Source organism: Anolis sagrei, chromosome 2, assembly GCF_037176765.1.
Source record: "Anolis sagrei isolate rAnoSag1 chromosome 2, rAnoSag1.mat, whole genome shotgun sequence".
Classification (NCBI taxonomy): domain Eukaryota; kingdom Metazoa; phylum Chordata; class Lepidosauria; order Squamata; family Dactyloidae; genus Anolis; species Anolis sagrei.
Genome location: NC_090022.1, coordinates 270,500,385 through 270,523,509, shown reverse-complemented (window position 1 = coordinate 270,523,509; position 23,125 = coordinate 270,500,385). Strand labels below are relative to the sequence as shown.

At 39.4% G+C, this 23,125-nt stretch overlaps 1 protein-coding gene across 1 annotated transcript in view; it reads right to left on the bottom strand.

The window, feature by feature from the left end:
* Positions 1 to 23,125, bottom strand: part of PDE4D (phosphodiesterase 4D) — an 806,167-nt gene that overhangs the window by 611,091 nt on the left and 171,951 nt on the right. The gene's annotated exons all lie outside the window — the stretch shown is intronic.

The following is a 23,125-nucleotide window of genomic DNA, read 5'->3' as shown; positions in this document are numbered from 1 at the left end:
ACCCAGTTCAAAGCAGATAATGTGGGATTTTCTACAGTTGTGTGGACAATTCCTTAAACAATTCCTAAGGTGCTACAAGATCTCTTTGCAAATTAAATTTAAGTTAGCTCTAGGATATGTTTTCATTGATGTAACATTATTTTGATACCTCTGATTAACTAAAATATAATCTATTTAATTTCTTTCAATATATTTACTGTGTCATTATTGTAAATAAACAACACCCCACACATCCTATTCCCACATTTTGAGCATTAAGCCGCACTGACTGCAGCCACAGACACAAATGGGGCTGAAAGCCATGGGGCCCACAGCAAAAGAATATGCTAAAAAGAGATGACTCTCTTGGTCCTTGAACTGTGAATGGCACAAGTTAATTTGGTGTTAAATTATGTGCCAACTATATTTTTCCTCAATGACTCAATCCATATCCAATTTTACTGGAGCTGCCCTATCAACTGCCCAATGATTCAAGCAGTCTTGCTCGGGGAATGGGGGGGGGGGGAGGCTGCAACATGCAGGCCTAAGCCAATGCACTATGTCAACTCAATTACCTGTAAATTTTGCCCATGATGATGATTTGTAGCCAGTGTCGTGCGTTTTCAAAAATGGAGACTGGCTGCTTGATTTTCCTGGAACCTATACAACTATTTTAGGAGGCAGATTCCCCTCCCCTCCCAAACCCCATCATCCTTTTTGGACCCCAAAATCCTAACAGCACCTCCATGACACACATTAGAATACTATGTATTCCTAACCTAAGCCTAAAACAGCTCCCCTCCCTTAGTATTAATCCTAGGAAAGTGGTAGATTAAAGTCACATTTTCCTAGGCAGAGTATCACGTTTCATCTTTTTTAACTGGCACAGCTGGTGTTAACGTCTGTGAATTGGTTTGCTGGCAACAAGGTAGAAGTGATGTTTGCTTACATAAATTTCCCACTGAGTTGTTTTTCTCTTTGTTTCACATTACCATCATGGCTAAGGGAAGACTACCATCAGCCTTGAAATTTTAGAATCAAAACCTGTCACCTAGGAATAGCCCCTATGGATTATTAAGGCAGGGTAGGAATTGTCAGAAGGGAGGGTAGAAGAAGGAAGAGTGGGAGAGAAAAGGATAAAAGAGTCAAGTGCCTAAGCAAAGCAGAAGAACATGCCCTCCAACTGTTCTAATTTTGCAGAGATGTTTCTGGTTAATCCTTTGAAAGCGTTAACGTTAAAGCTTCAATGCATGTTTTTAAAAAAGTAGGAACCACTCACAAAAATAAACTCCTACATGACATTTGGGTTGGACTAGATTACTCTTGTGGTCTCTTCCAATTCTATGATTCTATGACAAAAATGAAATGAGAATGTTCCCCTACCCAAAAGAAGAAGAAAAGACAAAAAACAGGAAATCCCAATTCAGCAAAGATTTATTTGAAAATAATCAGTATACATGGTGACAATATTCCATATTAAACTAGTCTTGGGTAAAGTTGTAACCAAATTTATCTGTAAATAAAAACAATTCAAGATTTAATATAATACAAAAAATGTAATATTAAATTAAAATGATAATAACAGAAATGGCAGAGAGAAAATAGAAAACGATAACCAGCACACACAAACTAGAATCCAAAGCGGATTGTCGATATGAGCATCTCAATGACAGCCTAACAAATAGGACTTCTCTAGATGAGATCTCAAAAGCAGCTCCTAGAAAACAACACAGCTGCTCGCCCCCACATCCCACCAAACCTCATCAGACAGGGAAACAAACATGGCAGGCAATAAATCAAGAGTACAGGCATTAAGATGCAATGCACACTCTATTGCACAAAGTATAACACGAGAACTTTTAGATAATCAGCTGAGGGATTTAGTGAGACAGAATTTCGTGAAGAACACAAGTGTAGAATCTGACAACATCACAATCCATCTCAGCAAGCATTCCGGTTTATATGGATCACACAGCTCAGTCTCTCTTTCTTTATTTTCAAATAAATGTGCAGGGGCAATCATCATTAGATAAAGGAAAAGAAATGAAGCCCTTTTGCAGCGACATTTGCTTTTCTTTATTTTAGTAGCAAAATGACACATCTGTTCTTTATTTTTAATTATCCTAATGTTTTTCAGCAGGAGTGGGCAGTCTGTGGGCCTACATTTCCCATCACTTCTGACTACTGACTATTCTGAGTGGGGATGATAAAAGTTAGACCCAAACATCTGAGGGTGTCATGCTTCAGCCCTAGGTTACAGATCAGTTGCTGGTCTGTAAGAGATTCAGATCACTGGTAGCTTTGTTTTGTAAGCCTTTGAACACTTATTTTATCAGAAAAGAAGGGTGGCATCACAGTGATAGAAAACATACAATGCATATTGAGGGAACACAGTTTCAGTCTCTGATATTCTTCACTGAAAAAGTGCTAGTTGATGGTACAAAGGATCTCAGACTGAGGAACTCATCACATTAAGGTCAATAAGCTGAGAAGCGATGAGGGGATTCATCATGTGGTGTGGTGAATTCGTGGGCAGCAGGGAGAAAGCATTGTCCTCTTTCCCCATCACATGGGGGAAAACATTGCCATCCAGCTTTCCCCCATTCTTCAGAATAAGAACACAGGAAGCTTCCCATATTCTCTGGGAAGCATCCTAGCATGCTGCCAGGTTGCTTCCTCTACAAAGCCCCACCGGAAGTAGGCTTACATTGTTTGATGGCATCCAGTGGGCTCTGTTGAGGAAGTGTCCTGGAGGTGTCCTAGGACACTTCCCTTTCTTCGTGTGATGAAGTGGCGAGTCAAAGGCAAATGCTGCCAACCACAGAAGCACATCGTACTAAACCAGAAGGACTCTGTCACTTTTCTGTCTACCTAGAAGACAATAGCGATATTGCTACAACATCATCAAAAACATTTAAAGAGAATCTAATGTTCTGAAATCAGAAGTATGATTTGCACTTTAATGAGCACCACTCATTACTAAAAGTAAGGACCTTTTTATATGAAAAGCAACCACCTTGCTTCCCAATAAAGCACAGCTGAGGAACCACACATTTCAGTGGGGACATTTTGTTGCCTGCACCAGAACAGCAAATAGGCCCTACCATCAAGGCTTTCACAATATTCACAGCTGGCCAAATTACTTGGCACATGAGACAAAAATGCCTACAAATACTGTTCTCTATCTCTGCCAGTAAGACAAATAATAACTGTTTAAATGATTAACAATTTGCTTTCATGATTCCCAGAACTGCTGCCAAAAGTACTCTCATTCTGTCTAATGGTAGGGCCAGCCCTGCGTTTGGCACAAACTGATATAGCTCCTTCCCAAGCCCCCATTTCCCACTTTGTACAAAGAGCAATATACAACTGGGAAGAAGGCTGGTCCTTTATCCATGCACTTTCCTCATCCAGATGTTATTGAAACACCATCAGAATAAACCACAGGGAAGATTCTTCAATCCTACAATGATAACACGTGGTCAGGATGTGGACTGTTCCCTAGTGAACATGTGAAATAACTCCTAGAAGTGTACTTTGGAGTTATCATTCAGATGATAAATTCAACAGAACTACTTATAGCCAGCCATTAATCTGTGTTTGTGCACTCATGTATGAAAGTTATTGGTTACTACAACTATCAGCAAGAGATGGTGCTTTTGAACTTCCACATGACAAACACTCAGGCCCATGGCATACATCCAATCAGTAACATGTGTTGTCATTTGAGGTACCAGTGTATTAGCTTCAAGGCCATTCCAAGACAGTTTGCTTCCTGAGACTAAAAAAGGAATTCACCTCCCCAATCTACTGTCACAGTATCAAAAGCCAAACAAGTTATGGTGATACATGAAGAAGAAAATACCACAACTATGTTTCCACACTCCCAAAAGTGCAATAACAAATTAAAATAATGAAGAACTGGCTGAAAATCATGAACTGGTTGGGCTTTCATGACCCTTGAAACCCATTGCCTGAGGAATTCTCTTTCCTCTGTCTAATGGCAGGGCAGGATCTGATTAGTAGCACCACCCATGGCTTTCCATTTGTGTAAAATGCTACCCACTCCCTGCAGTAGCAGCAACAACCATCATGCTGTTCTGTTCTCCCATGAAAACAGGAATAGATGAAAATTGCTGCACTTCTGCTGGGAGTAGTTTCACACAAACAGCTTGTCACTTAAAATGCAATTCTATGAGTGAGAAACTAAGAGGCAGCCAGGGTGTTGATGGCCTAAGTATGACTCAGGTCCCAGTGGGAACTTGCTTCTCAACAGTACCATGGATACTCTACTTCTTTTAGGGTCACTTGCTTAAATTACACAGCACATTAACTGGATAAAGAGTGATGATGCATTCCTGACTGCAATGAAAAAAAAAAAGAAAAATACTTTAAGCACATCTTCCCCAATCAGTTTTCAACCCATCAAGATATAAGAAAAGTTTCCAGATATTTTAACTACATAGAAGGTTTACTCCACTGTTGATCCCCTGGCAATGGCAAACTAAAATCATAATACACTTTTATATAAAAATGGACATGTTAATATAATAGATCTTGAACATGCAGACTCCTATATCTCTATTCCAATCCATTGTTACCATGGTTTGAATCGGAAACAAGGATGAAGCTTTTGATTTTTTTAAAAACTGGCAAGTTTGTCATTCTTATAAAAGTATGCTCCCAAGGAAGTATTTTATGCCATGCGCCCCTGAAAATAGATAACCAATAAAAGCACCAGAATTCCAAGGGCTAATAGGCTGGATTGGGAAGAGTATTGTGTTCCCAGTTCCTCCCAGTTAACAAAGATTGCTCTTTTCTAGAGCTTTAGGACTACAGCCCCCAGAATCTAGAATCTACTTTCCCACTTGCCACTGGTATTGTTATTGGGCTTACTATTGGTCATGCTTTTTGTTGAATTCAGAGAGTTGTAGTCAATTGCTTCCGATTTCTACTTTTTTCTACCTGATGAAAGAGGGAGGGAGATAAAAAAAGCACTCTCTTCTTTCCCATTTGATCACACAGGGAACTCAAAGGAAGGAGCAATTTTTATGAGGATCATTTGGGAAAGGGATAGATGCAAGGAATTGTAATCCTTACCAGGAAAATAAGCATGTGTGCATGAGCATATAGTTCTCGGCAGTCCCAAAGCTTGTGCATTCCTCTCTCAGAGGAACCAGCTGAAACTAATGCAATGTGCTCCAGCAAATTATTATTATTATTATTATTATTATTATTATTATTATTATTCTGCAACAAAAACACAGTATGATTTTTTTTCATGTCAGGAGCTACTTGAGAAACTGCAAGTTGCTTCTGGTGTGAGAGAATTGGCCATCTGGAAGGACGTTGCCCATTTCATAGATGAAAAGGAACATAAGAGTTCAGTCACAAAAGCTAGGCAAAGCTGCAGTAGCTTGTTCTTCCCAGAGTCTACAGGGAAAGCCATACTTCCATCCCATTCTGTCCTCTCCCCACCTGAATTAATTTTTGAATTTAGTTTGCAGCAATATAAGTAAGTTAAGGAAAAGGGGAGGGAGAAGTGGGAGAAAGAGAAAGTTCAGCATTTAAAAAAGTAGTTGAAAAAAACCCATGAGGATAAAAAATAGGGCTCCAAAGTCACCTATGGACCCACCACCGGGACACTACACTTGGAGGACCCTCATACTTGGACAATGAGGGATCACCTAAGTAAGTAGGTATAGAGGTCAGCTTAATCTATCTATATCTATACATACAATAAAACTGAAAATGTGTATATGTGTGTATGTAGAGGGGTTGTCCCTTTACACAGACAGCCTCCCATCTCCACAAACAGGCTATAGTTCCAAGTGCTGAGAAGTCTCCAAAGGCACTCCCTCAACTGACATTTCAGGTTATAGTGAGCACCATTAACATGTAGCCCAACTCCTGCTAATGTCCTTTGCAAACATCAACCACCCAAGGAATGCTTTCATCCAGGGACCATTTCATCCTAGATCTGTTTTTTTCTCTCCAGAATGAACATCCCAAGGTTCCTTTGTCTCTCCAAATTTGCATGACCCACCCACTGCCTCTAACTTAACTCTTTCCTACCCATTCCTATGGCATTCAGCAAACAGGAACTGATCAGCAACTGAATAAGAGGTTTGGGAAGAATTCACCATGATTTAGAGGAGTAGTGCTGCATCCAGAGAGTAGTGTGAACCCAACGAACAACGGATCTGAACCATACTTGGGACACAGACCCAACATGGCCAACTGTGCATATAGATCCGGTTTGGGGGTGATTGTCCTTGACTCTGGAAGTGGTAGTTCACCCTTATCCAGAGAGCACTGAACCTGGATGAATATGGATCTGGACCAAACCTAGCACAAGGACCCAATATGGCCATCTGTGCATACAGGCGAGGTTTGTGGGTTAATGACCTCTGATCTGGAGTTGTAGTTTACCCTTATCCAGAGAGCACTGAGCGCAGCCGATGTCGGATCTGAACCAAACCTGGCACACACCCAACATGGCCAACTTTGAATAATGGTGGGGTTTGGGTTGACTGGCCCATGATTTTGGGAACTGCAGTTCACCCACATCCTTATGCATTTTCTAATGGGAGCATTAATAAAAACAACAGGAAAGACTGGCTTTTTTAAAAAAAGAAATAGAGCTACAAATTACCAAACTGATATTACCTAACATCCCAAAACAAAAAGGGCTTTTTACAAATAACCCGGGCCAACATAACATACCAGAGGGATTTGGGAGGGAAATGATCCACCTGCGTAGGAGTTGTAGTTCACCCACATGTAGAAATATCCCAAAAGAAACAATGCCTTTCTCAACCCGGGAATCGCTGGATCCCCAAGATGGTACATAAATAAAAGAGACACATTTTCAATGTTTTCTTCCCTATCTGTTCACAGGTGCAATTCTAAGATGTTCAATTCTAAGATGGACAGGTGCTCGCCTTAGAGTAACAGATGCCTGGTAGCTAGAATGGCATTGATTGAAAACTGAAAGCTATGGAGCCATCTAAAGAGAACTCAAGTCAGGACAGATAAGTAAGGCTCAAACTGATGAACAGTATGAAGACACTTTAACCCAAGGGACAAAAGAGGTTGATTGAATAACTACCAAGTCAAGAAAACAGAATGCAGTCAATCAGTGTGTGTAACTTCACTAGACTGGGATTGTTTAATTTTAACACTCAAGTTCATTCTGCGTGCCAAAGCTCAACTTATGTGCTATTTTAAATTTTTATCAGTGTTGCTGAAGTTACCCCAGTTTTACTTAATATTCTCCTGCTCCATTATTAAGAGAAATTAAAAGCCATAGCTGCTTATTTGCTGCCTTCAGATCTTTCTCACTTATGCACACTTTGATCATCTTCTCTTAATTAGTCTTGTTAAAAAGATAAACCACACTGTGTCTTGTGAATTCTTTCATGTTCCAGATCACTCACGCTTTTCTTAATGCCTTGCAATAACCTTCCTCTGATTCTTTAATAGCTTTTTATTACAAGATGAGATAAATATTCACAAAGCATTCCTAAAAACTAGATTTACACACTGGCATAAAAGGGTATAGTTGTTTAACCAGCTAGAGATAGACTTAATCACCACTAAAATATCTATTTCTTCATGTATTTTAAATCAAACATCTAAATTATTATATTTTATAATAATATAATATAGATATATAATAATATAATATAATATATATTATATTATATTATTATATATCTATATAATATAATATAATATAATATATACTTAATTATAGTTTTATTTACTGTTATTTTATCTATAGAGAGAGAGCATCAATGCACAGAGTGAATGCATTGACTCAGGCAGCAAATGCTAGAGGGCACAGCAATGCATTAAACAAGATCTAGCTTTTGGTTCAACCATTGCTTCTTCACCCATGAAATCGCCTGTCCTGGAAGTAAAGCATGTTTCTGCTTATTTTACCTGGTTGTGTGCATTTTAACCAGCTTTTTAAAATGTTCACGTATTTTCAGTCTTTCAGCTTTTATTTCTCTTCACTGACCAGTTCAGGATCTTTGTTAAGTGAATCAGATCAAAACAAGAGTTTCACCTCAGCTTTGTCCCTTTTCTCCCAGTGCTCTTTATTTCTAGAATCTGAAGTCTGCTTCTGCCTTGTTTTCACATCTCATTGACCACTTAATGCATTTTGAACCTAAATTCAAACTGCAGTGGCTAGTCAATGAACACTCACAAATGCATGCAATAGAATGCCCTTTATGCGCCTCAGTACATTGTGAGGTCACAATCTTGAACTCAAACTGGTTCCAGTATTTCCTGTGTAATAATCTGCAGAGAAACCACCTTTTTCAATACCATTTTGAAACTGCATTAAACGGTCAGTGTAGATGGGACCGATGTTTTCTAAAGCTTTTGGAATTCCAGTTTAAGTTAGTATAATTGTGTATATTTTGATGTTGCACATTTGTTAGTTTGCTTGGTATTGTATTCTGCTGGGCTTTGTGTGTGTATGTGGATGGCTTGATGTACAATTGTGTTTTACTGGTTTTATACCTGTGGTACTACTGCTATATTGCTGGCAGTTTCTTTTAGTGTTTTATTTTGTGAGATGCCATGTACACTGATGGCACTGCATAAAGCAATAATAATGGTGAGCACATTTTCTTTCTCAGATAAACTCTGTGAGCCACACAAATGTATGAATACTAAAACATTTTTTTCACAACAAGAAACCTCTGTGTGTAAAGATATTGCTTTCATTAAGGCCCCATCTGTACTGCCATATGGAGCCCCAGGTGGCACAGTGGGTTAAACTGATGAACCGGTGAACTTGCTGACCAAAAGGTTGCAGGTTTGAATCCGGGGAGTGGCTTAAGCTCCTGCTATTAGCCCCAGCTTCTTCCAACCTAGCAGTTGAAAATGTGAGAAGATCAATAGGTATTGCTCCTGCAGCAAGGTAATGATGCTCCATGCAGTCATGCCAGCCACATGACCTTGGAGGTGTCTATGGACAACGCCAGCTCTTCAGCTTAAAAATGGAGATGAGCACCAACCCCCAGAGTCAAACACAGCTAGACTTAATGTCAAGGGAAACCCTTTATCTTTACCTACACGGCCATATAATGCAATTTCAAACTGCATTATATGGCAATGTAGAAGGGACCCAAGAATGTTGAGGTGAGGCCAATGCAATTTATTTCCCTTTCCAAGTCAGAAAACAGGAAGAAAATCCATGCATAGCACTTGGGACCTCATCAGATGCAAGTTTCCTCCCATTTCCACATACTTTTAAGACATTTCAGGAATGAAACGCCATGGAGCCCTTCACACACTGGAAATCCATTGCATTTTATTGTAGAAGTGTAGAGAAACGGGGGGGGGGGGCACAGTAGACAAAAAGAAATCATCTTCTGATGTGACTGGAAATGGGAGAAAGCGGGGAGAAACTCGTGGAATGGGATCTGTCAGATTTGCCTGTGTCATTTCAGTTCAATAACATGGAGCAACAGGCATTCCTATGGCAAGCAGCAATAATCCAATTCTTGTCCCGAGTAAAAAATCAATTTTACTAGAAGAAATTATGCAATTGAAAGACCCACTGTGATATAGCTGTATTTTCTCCCTCGGTACTATGATGTGCTTTCACAAAAGTGCTATTGTAAACTTTTTATTTTTTAAACTTATTTTTAACCAGTAAAATTTGCCCAAGGATAGGATTTCTCCTCTTCTGTCTTTCAATTGCCACCCTGAAGAGAAGGCAGAGGATCTCTGTGGCCATGACTGGTAATAATAACTACAGAAGGTAAAATGAATAATCTGCAGATTTTCTGGTCCCTGGTGGTTGGAGCATTCTGAAATTCCTCCTTTAAAGTACTATGAGGTTTTGGAGTTCCATGATTTCCTGCTTCTTGGTAGGAGGTTGAACTGGATGGCCCACGAGGTCTGTTCGAACTCTACAATTCTATGATTTTGAAGATGTCCCCATTAAAAAAAAAAAGAATACATAGTGGGCAGGGACTGCACTTGCCTGTGTGATGTTTCTGAACGTGGGACATAACAAGGGAAAGGCTGGATAATATATGCATCTGATGGGAATCTAAAACAAAATGATCTGTTTTTAAATTAAACACCACAATACACCGTACTAAGAAGACCCCATTTTTCACAGCTCATCTGATGAGTTTCCTAGTGTCAAGCCAGGAAGTGGGATTTCAGAATGACAAGCAGAATCAAAGAAAGTCACAGTGACAGAGGGACAGTTTGCCCTCAAACATCTATAGAAAGGAGTTAGCCTCAGGCTAAAGCAACTGGGTGAGAATGAACTGCCAAGCAAGCAGATGCTCCAGCAAAAAAAAAAAAAAAAAAAAGAATAAAATCTGACTTCCTCTAAAAGTAATGTCACCTGTTTGAGAAAATGTGGAGCTTTGACTATAAAGAAAGGTTTCAAAAAGCACAGAAGGGTACTAGTGCTGATTTTAAAGTGATCAGAGAGCATAAGCCCCTCATATCTATTTTATGGCTTGGCAATCTATCTATGCCTCTCAAAGGTTTATATCTGTATGTCCAGCATCAAATTAGATGCTAATTTCATGGTTTGTTGTTGTTGCTTTGGAAAATGTGCCTCTTTGTGTGGTGAAAGGTATATGTTATAGTACATGGCTAGTGCATGTGCTTCATTTTTCCATTGGTCAACAGAAAATCAATTTAGACTTAAGAGATATTCTATGTATTGTCAAAGACTTTCACGGATGGGATCACTGGGGTGTTGTGAGGTTTCTGGCCTGTATGGTCATGTTGTAGCAGCATTTTCTCCTGACATTTCGCCTGTATCGGTGGCTGGCATCAGATGCCCATCATGCTCGTAACTTGGGGACTGCCTGTATTCTGAATCAAGGAAGAATTTAGAAGCTACAGTGTTATTAAGCTCTTAGGAATCACAAAAGCCCATTAAATCAGTGCACTCTGCTCCTTTCATTGACTAACTTTCTCTATCTGTTAACAATCAGAAAAGCAAGAGAAAGGTTCGACATAAATATTATTTTTACATGGTAGTAGTTTTGCGAGTTTCTATTATGATTAAATGACTCCTGTTTCATGCTTGGCTAAAATATATTTGCAACATTTTTCTATGATTTGCTATATATTGTATGCCGTTGCTGGGTAGATTTTCCAAAACTGCTATGAATGGTAAGAGTGATTGCGTACGATATTGCTCACATTCAGTGCTGACATCTGGACTGGCAGGCAACATGGTGTTAAATAAACTACTGTCTTCAACCCACTGTGCCTCCACTTTTGAACCTAAAACTGGGCAATCTTCCCTTCAACAGACAGCAAAATCATGTAGGGGTATTGAACAAAAGAGCATTGGATATAGGAGCTGGAGGTAGGAATTTTCCTACCATTTAGGTAACAGAAGACAGCCAACAGAAGACAGCAGGTTTAGGATGCAACCAAAGAGCAAACTGGTAGACAAAAGTAGTAATAATAAATACATCATAGTAGCATTTGCATGTGCTACTATCAAGTGTAGAGAAGTATTCATGAGTGCACCCCCCCCCCTTTATGTACTAAAATAATTTGGCTGGCATTAGAAACTGTGAATCTCATCTTGTGTGGGTGAAAGGTGTCATTTGTGACTCTGACACATACAGCAAAATGTGTGGTCTTTGCCTGTTTAGAAGTGGAGTGTGCAAAGAACAGGGTCTCTGAAATAAAAATTGCAAGGCAGAACAAGATTGCTTTTGGATCCGGGAGGTGGATTGGGGAGGAGGGGGCTTCAAAACCTTAAATCCTCAATTAAATCAGTCTTTTTTCAACAAAAAAATCTGTAGAAAAACATAGTTTTGATAATATAGTAACGAAATAGACATCTTTTAGTATCAGAAATACATGGGCCCCTCTTTGACATTCTGGGTTCCAAACCAATGTTTGGTTGAACCCCTTCTTATAGGCCGCTGTGGAAGAGAATGAAGAAACTGGGATTTGTCATTTGACAGTTCAGTGATTCCCAACCTTTGATCCTCCTGGTGTTTTGGATTTCAGCTCCCACAATTCCTAACAGCTGGTAAGCTGGCTGGAACTTCTGGGAGTTGAAGTCCAAAACACCTGGAGGACCAAAGGTTGAGAAACACTGTAGCTGGAAGGGACTCTTCTAGTGCAGTGGTTCTCAACCTGTGGGCCCCCAGATGTTTTGGACTTTAGCTCCCATAAATCCTAACAGCTGGTAAACAGGTTGGGATTTCTGGGAGTTGTAAGCGAAATGACCTAGGGACCTACAGGTTGAGAACCACTGTCCAAGTGGTCTTGGAAGAGCAACTGAAGTCATGATCTGGAAAGGCAAATTTCTGTAGCTGAAAAAAGGTACACTCTGGAATGTCATGCTTTCACTCATTGTAAAACTAGTGGTATTGAGTAAAATGACTAGCTTTGCATTTTTTTTTCATTCAAACACACAACTCTGATCCCAATGGAATTGACTCAGTCTTAATTTACATCGCAAATCAAATAATTCAACACAATGTAAATTAACATTCACTTGTAAGCTTCTCTGGAAAGAGTGCTTTTTAACTAGGGTGCCAACAGTGAAAAGGCCCTACTTCTTCCACAAAAATGGCAGCTCTCTTACAGACCAAGTCTCAAATTTAGTTTCAGGTAAATTCTTGGGCTGTCATTCTCAGGGGTAAAGGAGTAGGAACCATAGATATGTGACCTCATCTGATGTAATCTGCAGCATGCGCTGGTTCTCCGTCCCTTTTACCATGGAGTCAGCCAGCTCTCATCCCATGACGCATTGCAACTTCCAGCAGGCTTATGTGATAAAAGGGAAGGTAAAGTGGCCGATGAAATCTGTTTTGGAGGAATCAGTTTCACTGTGCAGATGATTAGATAGCCATGCCTGGAACTGGTTTGAGACCAGGAAGATGATTACATTTACCATGGAATCTGCCCTCAAACCACTGTGCTTTTTTCCCATTTCCAGCTGAGATACACAACAACACATGGGGCATTTGGGGTGAAAAGAAATTGAAAGTGACAGTTAGGAGGTAGTGAATCAATTACCCTCTTCAGGGGGTCACTTAGCCCCTGCTGCCCAGTTTTCCTTTTAGGGATTGTTTGGCAGTTCCCATTCTGGATTCTATAATGAGCTTCAGCAGGGTTGGGTGTCTACGATGCTCTCTGCATTTTGCAGAGCCAATTTCATCCTGTATTTGGGAGATATTAGGATCTGATGCAGCACATTATAGAGCTTGTTTTGGTCTTCCCTGTGACTTTTAAAATAACACTATATTCTGTATTACAGTGTGCAATGACAGCATGCGTTTTGTGGCCCCTGCATTTTCAGTTCATCTTGGAGCTGCATTAAATGGTCAGTGTAGATGTGCCCTAAAATAGTGGGGGGGGGGGGGGAGAGAGAGAGATTCCATTTTAATTCCCTGCTGTTAGTTTGAAGAACCAGCTATTTGTACCCCAAACGATTCTGGCTCAGAGATCCTGAGAGCTGTGGTGAATAGAATACATATTTTCAAGCTCTGCCTAAAATGGAACAGGGACACTCTTATTCTTCCCTGTGCAATTAATGCCTATATTTGTTCTCCCAACTTTTTCCTGACAACCAACTTGTAATGCGAAACAATGTCTGGGTCTTTGTTCTAGAAATATGTTTTCTGTCATTCTGCATCCAATTCCAGTGTGATTTCATCATTTTGACTCATTTAATTCAAAATGAAATTGTGCATTGATCTGTGCCAAGCAGATCACCTAAGTAGGCTTTCAGCACCTGCAATGAAAGTAGGCAGCATTAATCCCTCATTTGTACAATTGTTCATATTTCTGTCTTGCCCCTAGTCATATACTGAAAAGCAACACTTGATATTTATTGTGAAGCACGCACACATACTCTCGTACATAGGAACTTTAGACAACGTGCCATACTTAAAATAAGGAATATACCTTAATAAGGAAAATATACCTGTACCAGAAATTATAATGCTTCAATAAAAGTTTGCTTTGTAAAAAAAAAAATAAGGAATAGCACTGAGCTACAAAGTTAAGGAATTAAGAAACATTCACATGATGTAAATATGGAAGTTTTGAGGAAAACCAAGGAAGAAACTGCAAAATTAATGACCACACATAATGAAGAATACAATCAAGAAAGACCAAGATCTGGATGGGCAACTATGGAGGAACTAGACAAAATCCTTAACACTGAATAACAATGGCAGGATTACCCATCATAATTTCCTTAAAAAGAGTCTGAACCTTCTGATGATGTTTTAGCTGGAGCAGGATCTCAATAGTCCATGGAATCCTTTCCAACTTTGGATAATTTATGAGTCTTAGATTATATAACATGGGACAAAACATGAAAATGTATGGTAAAGTTGTAGAAGTTCGAAAAAGATAAATATTACATTACACTAGAGTTAGATAGACTGAAATCACAGCTGACCACATTTAAATGTGACCAGGAGTGCCTTTGCATAATTAAAACTTGTGTGCTAACTCCACCTGTACCTTTAGATGCCAGATCTGGCCAATGTAGTTCAGGCCTTAATCACATCCTGTTTGGATTACTGGAATGCACGCTACATGGGGTTGCCTTTAAAGATAGTTCAAAAGCTTCAATTGGTACAGCGATTTGCAGCCAGACTTTTAACTGGGGTCCGCATAGGGAGAGAACCACTCCCACATTGCAGCAGCTCCACTGACTGACAATTCACTTCCGGGCTAAATGCAAAGTGCTAGGCATTACCTTTAAAGCCCTAAATAGTTTGGGCCCAGACTATCTAACACCACATTTCCTTATACAAGCCTGTCTGGGCTCTTCAATTGGCTGGGGAGGCCCTGCTCTTGGACCTACCCCCATTTCAAGCATGTCTGGTGGGAACAAGAGAGGGGCCCTTTTCGGTGGTTGCCCCACCTGTGGAATGCCCTCCCCAAGAAGATCAAAATGGCCCTCTCCTTATTCTCCTTTAAGAAACAACTTAAAACTTTTTAATGCTCCCAAGCATACAATGAGGAGGAGGAATAAATCTTAGGGAACGGATTAACCGGAATGGAAATGGAACGGATATGATATTCTTTCTAGGCTGGCCTGTAATGGTTATTATTTAATATAATTGCTTATTTTAATTTAGTGTATAATGTTTAGTATTGTTTTTTGATTAATTTTTATGTTTTTTTTTGTTTTATATAAGCATTGAATGTTTGCCTGTTGAGATAGGGCAGGATACAAATAAAGTTTTTTTAAAAAAATATTATAGACACAATAAAAAAGGTGTGTCCCTCAGTATGCAAAACCAATGCAGGGCTGTTAAGAATGTGCCTTAGCCATTTCTCATTCATAGGCTCACCATAACTTGAAACCAACTTGATAACATATGACAATAATAACAACAAGCCATAGATACGTAGCAATGTAAATCCTGTCTTGATTGATTTTACGCAGTACACAGGAAATTTCATTCTTTCCTTCAGACACCATCTGACATCCTTTTTTATGGTTTAAGTTTGGGAATGTTGTAAATGGTTTATACCCATTTCGGTAAAATGTGCAGCAACACAAAATGCAATAACAGCTGTCTTGTAGTAAAAGTAATAGCACTGGGTGGATTGTTTGTGGCTTTGGAATGCATTTGTCTGTCCTATTGTACTTGCCATGTGATAAGCTTGTAAAAAGAAAAAAAGTTTCCATTGCAGATAAAAAAGATCTTATGCAAATTATATTTTGTTTGAATTATGAGAGCCACAACAATATATTTTGACATCCTGGTCTTGTGCTAGAGATGAGATCACTTGGGGAGTTCTTAAATGCTTATAATACAGTCTCATAGTGCAGAGATTACCCAACTATGTGCATTCAGTATTATATCCCAAGTAATTTCCAGGGATGTTGAAGAGAACACAAAGAGGTTTCTCTACCTACAATTAGAAACGCTGAAAAAGAAGGTTCTCAAATGTATGAAAAGAGGCTTTCTAATACCCATCTGGTTAACCCCCAATAACAGCGCCATCAGATCTTTTCATTCGAAATTCCTCCACAAACTATATGGTGCCCCCAACTGTGTCCCGTATGCAGTTCTTTGTCTTGAATCTGGGCAATATTCTATTGAGGCTACTATCTGGCTAATCGTCATTAAATTTTGGCTATCTATACACTATCAAAGTCCCAGAGACTCTCTGACTCAACTCACCTTGAGCGAACTCCACCACTCCAAATGGTGCTCAACTGTCCTAGCAAAGATCGGGGAATTGGGCTACGACAGCGATTTCCTGACCCTACTATCTTTTCCCGAGATTTTTACCCTCATCAAAAGGAGGCTGCTAGATAGGGACCACAACCAATTGTTGAGCTTGGCAAACAAATCCTGCTCACCTATCAACTTGGCAATTCCATTCACACAGGGAAACCCAGCCTTTTACATCACAGAGCTCACCAACCCCTCTTACAGAAGAGCCTACATGCTGGCTAGATTTAACATCATGCCATCGCCGCTCCATAGAGGAAGACTCAATGGCCTCCCGAGTGACAAGAGGGTCTGCCTCTGCAGCACAGGTCAGCTAGACTCCATACCGCATATTCTCCTGCACTGTCCACTCTACCAGGAGCTAAGATCCAGTCTGCTAACACAAGTTTTAGACTCACTGAAGAACCGCAGCGATTCTGACAAAGTGATTTTGCTTTTAAATTGCCAGGACTTTGGCTGCTGCCTTTCAGTGGCAAGATTCCTGAATGAAGTCTGCAAACTGAATGTGTAGCAAACGAGAAGCCCTTTTTTATTATGTGTACTATTTTTTATACTCTCTGCCATGTTATGCCAATAAAGGCTTATTGTATTGTAATACCCATGGGGATTCTTTCACAGATTATATCCTTGCATTTTTATGTGCTTAGATAATATTCAAATGGCCCCGGAGCATAAGATATCAGGATGCAGATGGGGAGGGGCGATTTGTATATTTTAAAATGGTTTTGTCTATTTTTGGCCATATTTATGACTCACTTTTCTTATCAAAATTGGAATTCAGCATTTCCATGTTTAAAAAAAGAAAGAAAGTAATCTCTGGCATATTTTCTTCACATAATAGCTTACTAAGTGCAGGAGCCCCCGGTGGTGCAGTGGGTTAAAGCACTGAGCTGCTGAGCTTGTTGATCGAAAGGTTGCAGGTTCGATTCCGGGGAGCGGCGTGAGCTTCCGCTGTCAGCCCTAGCTTCTGCCAACCTAGCAGTTCGAAAACATGCAAATGTGAGTAGACCAATAGGTACCGTTCCGGCGGGAAGGTAACGGCGCTCCATGCAGTCATGCCGGCCACATGATCTTGGAGGTGTCTATGGACAACGCTGGCTCTTCGGCTTAGAAATGGAGATGAGCACCACACCCCAGAGTCAGACATGACTGGACTTAATGTCAGGGGACTACCTTTACCTTAAGTGCAGGTATCAAACTCCTGAATCTCCGAAAATATTTTGAATTAAATATATTGAATTACTGGGTTCTTGTGGGTTTTTTGGGGCTATAGGGCCATGTTCTAGAGGCATTTCTCCTGACGTTTCGCCTGCATCTATGGCAAGCATCCTCAGAGGTAGTGAGGTCTGTTGGAATTAGGACAATGGGTTTATATATCTGTGGAATGGCTGGGGTGGGTTAGATTGAGTTTTTTATTTTCCTGTTTTTTTCATGCCTCCTCACCCGTTCTTTAAAAAAAATATCTTTATTAGAACTTTCCATACAAGTGTGTAAAAAGGGGGATGGGGAAGGTATAGGTTAGTTGGGGAGGGTTAAGGGTGAAAATGGAATAGGTTGGGATAATTAAGACTAGGGGGGCGGGGACTTAAAAATAAAACCAAGAAAAAAGAGAGGAAGATGAGAAATGAAAGAGAGAAAAAAGAAAAGAAAAAATAGAAAATACTGTCTGTATGTTGACTTCCACCTTCGTCTTCCCTGGGTCATTATTTTTTTGTTGTTTTAGATCGTTTACTAATTATAAAATTGGTTACTTCTCTTTTTGTGTCTTCCTCAGCCATTCTTCAGTGCATCCCTTTCACAAAAATCATGTGGCAATGCCCTAGATAAGGAGAGAAAGCAACGTAGTCACAGCCTATGATGTAGTCTCTAAAGAGCAAGGGAAAATGAGCTGTGTCTTGCTCACAAGTTGCTGTAGTTCTGCATCAATGCTTGAAATTTATAGTAAACTCCATCCGCTTATTGGTATATTTTTGGTATATTTTTAGTATAGTTTGAAGTGGGCACCTTTGCAAATAAACAGGAGTTTGACTGCCAGCCACAAAAAAGGGCTTCATAAAAGCCGACTCTACCATCCTTTCCAGATTAACAATGTTGGCAGGTAACTGTACAAAACATCAAATGTCCACCTCTTCCAATGAAGCATGGCAATGTGACTTGGCAATGAAATTTTAATACTGGAAATCCTGAGAACTAGGATTTAATACTGGAAACCCCACACATTTAACTTAGATTTAATTCATAAATCAACATCCCCCCCCCCCCCCCGCTCCCCGCTAGCTTCTAGTTTGTTCAGCCTTGAATCTATACTATTCAGTCCCATGAGCAACTATGATTTGGAGGATAAATAACTATGTGGATTGCAAGACCTTGACATTCAGAATACAATAAATGCATCTTTATATATTATTATAAATACATTTCAAAGATGTTTGCCTTTCACCTTGATAGTATACATGTTTGATTGGAAGTTGAATTGTTCTGAGTTCCGTGAGGTGTGATCCCAAATCATTGACTAAAAGAATGGAGCTTTATGATGCAGAAATACAGGGCAAGTATGTTAAAAACAGAAATATCGTACATACTCGAGTATAAGCCGATCTGAATATAAGCCGAGACACCTAATTTTACCACAAAAAACTGAGAAAACTTATTGATTGGAGTATAAGCCAAGGGTGGGAAATGCAGCAGCTGCTGGTAAATTTCAAAATAAAAATAGATACCTATAAAATTACATTAATTGAGACATCAGTAGGTTAAATGATTCTGAAGATTTACCGTATTTAAAAGAAAAACAGTAAACTAGCTCTTTAAGTGGAAAAGTAAGGTCAACAAGAGACAGGGTCTTCTCTGTGGTGGCCCCTCGGCTGTGGAACTCCCTGCCTAGGGATATTAGATCAGTCCCCTCCCTCCTGACCTTTCGTAAGAGAGTGAAAACCTGGCTCTTCGAGCAGGCATTTGGAACCCCGGAATAGTCAAGCTTGAGATGGAGAATGACCCAGGAATGGCCAAGATGATGAAACGGATGAGGATTGGAATGAGAGGATATAGCTCTTTTTAAACTGTTATTGCACTGTCAAGCTTGAGATGGAGAATGACCCAGGAATGGCCAAGACGATGAAATGGATGAGGATTGGAATGAGAGGATATAGCTCTTTTTAAACTGTTATTGCACTGTCTTTTTTATCTAAATGCACTTAATTGTTTTTGCTTTTGTATTGTATTGATGGCATCGAATTGTGTCAATATGTAGACCGCCCTGAGTCGCCTGCGGGCTGATATGGGCAGGATATAATTGATGTAAATAAATAATAAATAAATAAACAAAAACAATATGGTTATCACAATAACTTTATAATAATAAGAATAAGAATAATAAAACCTTTTTGTATCCCACTCTATCTCCCAATGGGAACTCAGGCAGGCTTCCAACATAGTAACAAGCAAACATTCAATGTCTATATAAGCAATGCAAAGCTAGCTATAGATCTATAATTATATATACTAATTTCACATATGCATTCCCTCCTGCAATGTTTGCAAGCTTCATATATCTACATTCATATATCTATCTAGACATCTCTCTCTATATAAATAATTATGTCTATATAGGATTTGTAGAGACTTGCAAACATGTGAGGGGAAAATTCGTATAAAAAATAATGTAGATATAGACATACAGGTACATGGAAATCTCTAGATATCTATATTTAGATAGGATTTGCAAAGATCTGCAGACATATGAGGGGAAAGCTTCTACTGGAACAAAAATGCACATATAAAGCTAATACATTTAAGGTAACAGTTTTCCCCTGACATTAGTGTCCAGCAGTGTCTGACTCTGGGGTGTGGTGCTCATCTCCATTTCTAAGTCGAAGAGCCAGCATTGTCCATATACACCAAAAAGCCAGAAATTTGATGGGTTTGAAAGACAGCCATACAAACAAGGAGGACATGTAATATATCTCCCTCCTTCCCTCCCTTTTGACTGGAAAAGAAGACACACTGTCAAAAGAGGCAAAGAGGAGAAAGAAATATATCATATATTGTAAGCAATCGCCTCCAGGCTCCACTGCCTGGGTTTGACCTTGACCCCATTATAAGCCAAAGGAGGCTTTTTCAGCTCAAAAAGAAAGGGTCTGGAAAAGCTCAGCTTGTCTTCGAGTATAGAGAACAAGCCCTATGAGGAGCGGCTTAAGGAGCTGGGCCTGTTTAGCCTGAAGAAGAGAAGGCTGAGAGGAGATATGATAGCCATGTATAAATATGTGAGAGGAAGCCACAGGGAGGAGGGAGCAAGCTTCCTTTCTGCTTCCCTGGAGACTAGGACGTGAAACAATGGCTTCAAACTACAAGAGAGGAGATTCCATCTGAACATGAGGAAGAACTTCCTGACTGTGAGAGCCGTTCAGCAGTGGAACTCTCTGCCCCGGAGTGTGGTGGAGGATCCTTCTTTGGAAGCTTTTAAACAGAGGCTGGATGGCCATCTGTCAGGGGTGATTTGAATGCAATATTCCTGCTTCTTGACAGGGGGTTGGACTGGATGGCCTGTGAGGTTTTTTCCAACTCTTTGATTCTATGATTCTACATAGTTGCTGGTGGACATGAAGTCTAGTGTTGTTGTTGTACTTGCTCTACTATGGTAATGTGCAAACGGGATTGGAAATTTCAGATCAGAGCTGGTCCTACTATTAGGCAGGTTGTGATGTCCATCTCAGGAGGCAAATTGTGCAGTCAGCAATGGTAGCTTCTCCAACCATTCCTTCTGAGCATCCTGGCCATTATTTATTTTTTATGAAGAATCCTACTGTGTGTGCTGCATAGTTTGTTCTGCAACACCCCCCCCCCCCTCCTCTTAATATAGCCCTGGCCTTCAGTTCTGATGGAAAACTTTATACAATATTCAGGGTTAATTGTCAGAGCAATTGGCTTGGAACAGAAGGGCTGCCACCTGACCTTTGTATCAGACAGCAAGATCCTTGAGCCATCACTGTTCCAAGGACCCTTTCAGGTTACCTATTTATAGCACAATGATTTCACTAGGACTCCTAAGCAGGAACATGGTGTTTGTTGAGGCACTAAAGCAGGGTCCTCGAACTTTTAAAGCCAAGGGCCAGTTGGGGGTCAGATTATAGTTTGAAAAAAAAATGATGCACACTACACACACTGCACATATCTTATTTGTAGTGCAAAAAATAAAAAAGAGCAAAACAATATTTAAAATGATGAACAATCTTAACCAACATAAACTTACTAGTATTTCAATTAGAAGTGTGGGCCAGAAAAAGAATATTAAAAAATCACCCAAATATGGAAAAATAACAGTTGTTTTTTCACAACCCCCCTTTTACTCCATTAGAAAAGCAAGAGGCTGTACCAACTCTCCTGTGCAAAACCAAAACATAAATGAGGGTGGTCAAAGATCTACTTCTTCTTTTATATGTTAAGCTGTTTTATCCTGAAAAATGGGGATGATATTATGCCACCTTTAGAGGGTGAATCATAGTGTTTGAAAGATTACAAGGATATCTATCTTTTAAAAAATCATTGATAGTTTTCCAGAGGAAGGGACTCTGCCAGAGTACAGAGAAAAGTCCTTAGGGACCATACAAGACCATACAATTTCCAGTGCTACAGTAAAGATATTGCCCAACTGTGAGTGTTATCTTTTCCTTTTAAAAAATCAATTTATATCTCACTTTTTCTCTTCCCAGAATACAATCAGTGTTTGCTGGTTTTTTGTGTCATTGGGGTGATGAATTCAACAGAAGTTTTATTATGAGCCCCAATTGAACTATCCAAAGTCCTGGCAATGGTTTCAGTACTTTGGTCAGCTCCTTTCAACCTGGTTTGCTTTTACCTCTCCTCTGGCATGAAAGCCACCAGCCAACACCAATTATGAGATGAATGGTTTGAAAACCCAATCTGAGTAAGATGATAATTCATTATATGTTAAGGTTCATCAGCTCAGAATCATGGAACTAGGTATCCTTAGCTTTCACATAAAGAAAATGTGAATACAAATAGAAAAGGCAAGTATTAAATAAATTTCAGCCATGGCAAGTGTAAGGAAATCTAATGAAAACATTGACTTCATTTTTAATAAAAACAATAATAATGAAGGAGCACCGAGGCCAGGTAACTGAAAGAATGAGTGCACAGGAATGCAGATTGCCACGTCTGAGGCTGAGGAACATATGCAAAACTGAAGATGACTGGATAATTTCTGTTTAAGAACACTAAAGCACTCTGCTAAAGAAATTGAAAGCCCAAAGATCAAGCATTTTAATGAGATTGCAACAATTCCTTCAGACAGTGCTCCAGTAAGAGAAAAATTGCTAATAATCTTCTTTGAGGGGAGGGATGAATGAACAATATCCAGGAAACCAGAGTTGTAAAACTCTTCAGAACTGGTGGCATGGCTTCTTAATAAAATTTGAGGATTAAAATAATTTAGGACTTAACAGTAAATGGGAAACTTTTTTGAAATCATGATGAAAGACAAGCTGGCTTCTTTCAAATCCAACAGCATAATGCTTGATTTGTTTTATTTGTCATTTGAGCAAAACAGTACATGCAATTATCCCATCCAACTAGCCGCACATGTTGTTGACATAAATATGGATATCTTTAAGTAAATTGCAGAAGTTTTCTCAGCCATAACAGGATAATGTCTTAATTTTGCAGATATTGCATATGAATTTGCACAAGCTATTTATTAACAGAATTACTAGCAACAGTATATAACTTATACTTAGCAGTTCCTAAAATACATTTCAGAGGATATCTGAAAGCTAATAATCACAATCCAACTCCTCCCAGAATATGAGCTACCAATGTGATGTAGCCCTTGATCTGCCTGTTTAAAATTAATGTTTTTTAGTATGATTATGTATTTAATTGCTTTTTAAAACAAA